General features: G+C 46.3%; 1 protein-coding gene across 1 annotated transcript in view; it reads right to left on the reverse strand.

Annotated features, from left to right (window-relative positions):
• The window catches only part of LOC111976094 (coatomer subunit beta), a 58107-nt gene that overhangs the window by 48006 nt on the left and 3915 nt on the right, over positions 1 to 6186 (reverse strand). The window lies entirely within an intron of this gene.

The following is a 6186-nucleotide window of genomic DNA, read 5'->3' on the forward strand; positions in this document are numbered from 1 at the left end:
TTTTTCTTCTGTAGTTCCCTCTTCACCCCTATCTCTCGTGCACCTTCTTTATACCCCCCTCCCCACTGTCCTTCTCTCTTTCTATCTCCTACCCCTTAACTCCCTCTCTCCTCCCTCAGTGATGCCGAGGCCATACCCCTGACCGCTGTGTGTCATGTGATTATCATCATCAGATCAATACACCACATACACACACACCACCACACACACACACACCACACACAACACACACACACACACACACACACACACACACACACACACACACTGGAGGGCTGACATACGGCCGGTGCCTTGACAGGGCGGAGATGAGGTGAGGATGGATGGATGAACGGAGGAATAGATGGATGAGGAGAAGGAGAGAAGGTAATGGAAGGAAGTGAAGGGTGAACATTCTATTACGGAACGGACGTTATTGACAATAGAGTCTCATACTCCAACCTGAAGGACACATTGTAAGGTGTGTGTGTTTAAGGCTACATAATACCAGACTGATAGAATTAATTTGAGGGAAAGATAGAGGGACAGCAAGTCTTCAGGTTCCAGGCTCATCAGGTAAACCAGCTCTGTTGCAGCTGTTCCCTCCTGAACAGACCCTAGGTGTGTTATGCTAATGAGTTATACGGATTAGACCAATGAGAGTACAGGAGTTTAACCCCGCCTCCCTCAGAGGGCAGTCCAGGGTGTGTTTGTGGAATTAGAACACTGTGTTTTGAATAATCTGTTTGTAAATTGATTTAATTGATTTAATTGATTTAATTGATTGATGAAGAATGCTGTGTATATCAAACTTTGACAGTGTTTCATGGTGTGTGTGTGTGTGTGCGTGTGCGTGTGTGTGTGTGCGTGTGTGTGCGTGTGTGTGTGTGAGTCAGAGTTTGGCAGGCTTTCAGCATCTCCTTTCAGAATATGCTGACTCCCTGAAAATAGCTCAAAGTAGAGTTAATTAACCTGCTTCTTTCATCCTCACCTTGCGTACGTGTTTCAGACAGTGTGTGTGTGTATTTGAATATGTTTGTGTGTGTTTGAGAGATGGTGTTTGAGACTGTGTACCTTTGTATTTGAGTGTCTTTGTGTGTGTGTGTGTGTATTTGAGACAGTGAGTGTCTGTGTACATTTCGGTTCAGTCCCCGGGAAGAGTGACACACGCAATAATCCTTGTGGCTTAGTCTGCCACTACAGTCAGCTAACACAGAGCTAGCGACACAGGCATACAAACGGATGTACGCAAACGCGCGCACGCACACCAACGTCGGAAGACAGAGTGGAGCAGCAGAGGTAATTATCAGAGCAGCTGTTGAGGGAGAGGGAAGGTTTAGCCGTCACACCACAGGAAGGAGCCGGGGGAATAATTTGCCTGCAACACCTGTCAAACTTTCACAAAGATGACATGTGTTATTCTGCCTCTCTCTACAGAAGAACATCATCACTACACTGGCAACATGAGCTCACGGTTTTACCAATTTGACTAAAATTTCTAAATTATTACAAACATGTTCTTCTAAAGTGTTTTTTGTTGTTGTCTACCACTGGGATTGAACACATAACCTTCAGATCCGGAGTCATGGGATGGCATACATCCTCCACCCACATCCACATTGCCCTAGCAAAAGCCAAGCTTACTTGGTGGTAATAGCATTCACCGCATTTTCCAACATCTTCAATCATGAGCGTTCTGCCTGACACTGGAGTGGTGCCACCTGTAGTTAAAGGGGAACAGCCAGAAACATTGTGTTGATATTCTGTTTCTTACTCCATCACTCAGTGGTAGTCAAAGAAGAGCCCAGATAAATATTTACTGATTCTCTCTCTCTCTCTCTCTCTCTCTCTCTCTCTCTCTCTCTCTCTCTCTCTCTCTCTCTCTCTCTCTTTCTTTCTTTCTTTCTTTCTTTCTTTCTTTCTTTCTTCTTCTTTCTTTTCTCTCTCTTCTTCGTAATAATCCTTGCGATGTTTCAATCCCGTTTGGGACTGAGAAGCTTGTTGCTACTCTGTGTGTTCTGCCTCTTCATTCTGCACCCAGCCTAAGATCTGCTGACGCTGCATATGTATGGTATGTTGTGTGTGTGTGTGTGTGATGTGTGATGTGTGTGTGTGTGTGGGTGTGCTGTGTGTGTGTGTGTTGTGTGTGTGTGTGTGTGTGTTGTGTGTAGTGTGTGTGTGTGTGGTGTGTGTGTGTGTGTGTTGTGTGTGTGTGTGTGTGTGTGTGTGGTGTGTGTGTGTGTGTGTGATGCTTTGGGACTGTTCTTATTCCCAGTACCTTCTGACAGCATGCTGGAAGGGTCTGAATTACAAGAGCAATCTGTCCGACTAGAACACACAACAATACACTCACACAAAAACACACATGCCACACAAACACACACACAAACACATGGCCGAAAGGGCGTCAGCCTGTCTACCCTGACAACACTGACTCCTCCCAGCAGGAACTCTCCTCATCATGGTGACTGGGGCAGATGGATTTGCATAATCATGAATATTGATTAATATTTGTGCATGTAAATGGGGATATTAAAAGTTTGTGTGTCCATTTGGAGGGAGTGGACTTCACTTTAAATGTGTTTTAGTTAGAGGAGAGATCAGGGACAGTGTGTGTGTGCGTGTGTGTGTGCGTGTGTGTGTGCGCGTGTGCGCGTGTGTGAGTGATGATGAAGAAACAGAGAAACAGTGTGTTAGTGTCTCAGCAGTGTTCACCGCTGGAGAAAACAGAGAGATAAACGGAGCAAGGGAGTGTATATTGTGTGAGTGTGCTACCGACATAATCTGCCCGGGAATCCCAACAGGCCCCTCAGGCGTGACGTCCCCTGAAGGCCCATTCTGCTAACCGCGGCCTGCTAGCTATCTAGAGCATATTGGACTGTTAGCTGATCCACCGGCCAGTTTATTGGACCACTATACCCATTTTGCCAATTGGACTTGGACCRCTCTGCTACTTGGAACCCTACTAATTCCACGACTGGTCTATCTACGTCACCGCACGAGGAGGCAAAAACAGACTTTCCCCCTTCGCGACGTCCCTCTAAGGCCTTTATGCTAGCTTGGTAGCCCCGGCTTGCTAACTGTCTAAATCGCCGTGTCCCCAGCCAGCCCAARCACTCACTGGACCCCTATGATCACCCGGCTACGCATGCCTCTCCCTAATATTAATATGCCTTGTCCATTACTGTCCTGGTTAGTGATTACTGTCTTATTTCACTGTAGAGCCTCTAGCCCTGCTCAATATGCATTAACCTACCATGTTGTTCCACCTCCTACATATGCGATGACATCACCTGGTTTAAACATCTCTAGAGACTATATCTCTCTCTTCATCACTCAATGCCTAGGTTTACCTCCAATGTACTCTCTTTCTGACCTTAGTTTTTTTGTTATTTCTTTGTTTTAGTATGGTCAGGGCGTGAGTTGGGTGGGTTATCTATGTTTGTCTTTCTATGTTGGGTTTTTCGTTTGGCCTGATATGGTTCTCAATCAGAGGCAGGTGTTTGTCGTTGTCTCTGATTGGGAACCATATTTAGGGAGGTTGTTTTCTGTTGTGTTTTGTGGGTGGTTATTTTCTGTGTCAGTGTTTGTCCCACACGGAACTGTTTCGGTTTGTATTTCACGTATCGTTTATTGTTTTGTTTCTGTGTTAGTTTGTATCATTAAAATATATTATGGACACATACCACGCTGCGCATTGGTCCAACATTTCTTACTCCTAGTCAGAGGAGGACGAAGAAAACCGTTACACCTACCATACCTTTGTGCCTTGAATCTATGCTATCGTGCCCAGAAACCTGCTCCTTTTACTCTCTGTTCCGAACGTGCTAGACCGCCTGTTCTTATAGCCTTTAGACGTACCCTTATCCTACTTCTCCTCTGTTCCTCTGGTGATGTAGAGGTTAATCCAGGACCTGCAGTGCCTAGCTCCACTCCTACTCCCCAGGTGCTCTCATTTGTTGACATCTGTAACCATAAAAGCCTTGGTTTCATGCATGTTAACATTAGAAGCCTACTCCCTAAGTTTGCTTTATTCACTGCTTTAGCACACTCTGCCAAGCCGGATGTCTTAGCCGTGTCTGAATCCTGGCTTAGGAAAACCACCAAAAKCCCTGAAATTTCCAACCCTAACTATAAAATTTTACGCCAAAATAGAAGTGCCAAAGGGGGCGGTGTTGCAATCTACTGCAGAGATAGCCTGCAGAGTTCTGTCTTATTATCCAGGTCTGCACCAAAACAATTTGAGCTTTTACTTCTAAAAATTCCCCTTTCCAGAAACAAGTCTCTCACCGTTGCCGCTTGCTATAGACCACCCTCTGCCCCCAGCTGTCCCCTGGACACCATATGTGAATTGATCGCCCCCCATCTATCTTCTGAGCTCGTGCTGCTAGGTGACCTTAACTGGGACATGCTTAACACCCCGGCCATCCTACAATCTAGTCTTGATGCCCTCAATCTCACACAAATMATCAATGAACCTACCAGGTACAACCCCAAATCTGTAAACACGGGCACCCTCATAGATATCATCCTAACTAACTCGCCCTCCAAATACACCTCTGCTGTTTTCAACCAAGATCTCAGCGATCACTGCCTCATTGCCTGCATCCGTAATGGGTCTGAAGTCAAACGACCACCCCTCATCACTGTCATACGCTCCCTAAAACACTCCCAAACAAACCGACATATCCTGTTGAATCTATTAACCTCCCCGCTCAGTCACAATTCTGTGTTCCCAACAACAACCAAAAAACGGGAACAGTTAGCAACGCACAACGTCTCCCCCTCCCCACCCAAAGAAATGCCTCATCCTCTCCGCCCCGCTTGGGTTAAATAAACCGTAGCCCCCGTCCAACCACATTAAAAATGGGAGAAAATAAAATCAATAGCCCAGCCTACATATAGTAGCTAGGTTATAATATGGAGCTATGACTCTCAGCTAAAGGAACATAAATATAGATTAGACGGCTATAATGACATTTAGCAGGACGCGGGTGGTCTTGGATATCGGCTATATGTTGTCTTACCTCCTTTAGTAATAATAGTTAATCGCATTTAGTCATTGGTCCATTTCTCATTGACCGGGGTGTCTTTCAAAAAACGTTTGCCTCTTCGGGAGTTTTTGAAGTGTCGCAGGGCTCCTTGGAGAAGAATCCTGAGCTCGCTTGGGTATTGAATCCCTAAAGATGCCTCGCGTCAATGCGAGCATTTCTTCACCTCGTCAACTCTCGCGCTTTCGCGTATTCCAGCTGACAGGTCCGTGGAGTAAGGTGAGCTTTCGCGTCTTCCCACTGTAATGTGCTGCTGGCGTTTCGCCGCCTGTAGGACTCGCTTCCTTGTCGTGAATCTCAAGGAAACGTATTGTGATTGCGCGGTGGTTGTCTGGCTGCTGGTGGGCCTCAGTGCTCGGTGAGCTCTCTCGAGTTCATGGTCTGTCGGGTGACATGGCCACTCGGGAAGTTTGTCTTGCAGTAGCGAATCAGTGGCATGTTTCCCTCTTCTTTTTCGCCCAGATTTAATAGAACACAATTATTCTTCGCCCCCCGTTTTCCAGTCCTCTGTTTCTCTCCAGCTGCCTCTATTTTTTTTTAGCATATGCTATTGTTTCCATGGCGTCTGTCAATAAGTTTTCCGTGGATAGGATTCGCCCCTCTGCCTCGTCCAGGCGCCCCGCGTTTATGGTTATTCTTGTTGTTTAGTCAGCAAAGCATTTTCCAGAATTGTCACCTTGCCCCCTATCGCACTGAGCTGAGCGTTAATGCATCTAGTTTAGTGTTGAGTCTGTACTGTTGGATCTCAGTCAGAAAAGATGTCTTCGACAGAGTGCGAGGTTGGCCTTCGTTGGGCCTCGGGGGGAACGGCGTCCTCTTGCTCCTGCTAATGGCGCTAGCTTTTCTGAAGCTGAGCTGCCTCTTGAGGCTTTTTCCGTCGCTAGTACTCGAGTCCGGGTAAAAATGTCACCTGTAGTGTCGCCTTTTGTAGCCGCCATGACTTTTTGACTAAAGCTAAATGAGTTTAAACTTGAAGGAGTAAGATTAGGAATTGGAAACTACTATGTGCGAGGCACTCCATCCGCCATCTCGTTCAGGTCACTGATCCCTCGGAAGGCACTTTTAAAGAATAACCACCGTATTCCTCTACTGACGGGATGAGTCAATGTCATTCCAGATACTTCCGCCAGGTCGATTAGAAAGGCTCTGTCGGTGA

This window comes from Salvelinus sp. IW2-2015, linkage group LG16 (genome assembly GCF_002910315.2).
Source record: "Salvelinus sp. IW2-2015 linkage group LG16, ASM291031v2, whole genome shotgun sequence".
In the NCBI taxonomy this organism is placed as follows: Eukaryota; Metazoa; Chordata; class Actinopteri; order Salmoniformes; family Salmonidae; genus Salvelinus; species Salvelinus sp. IW2-2015.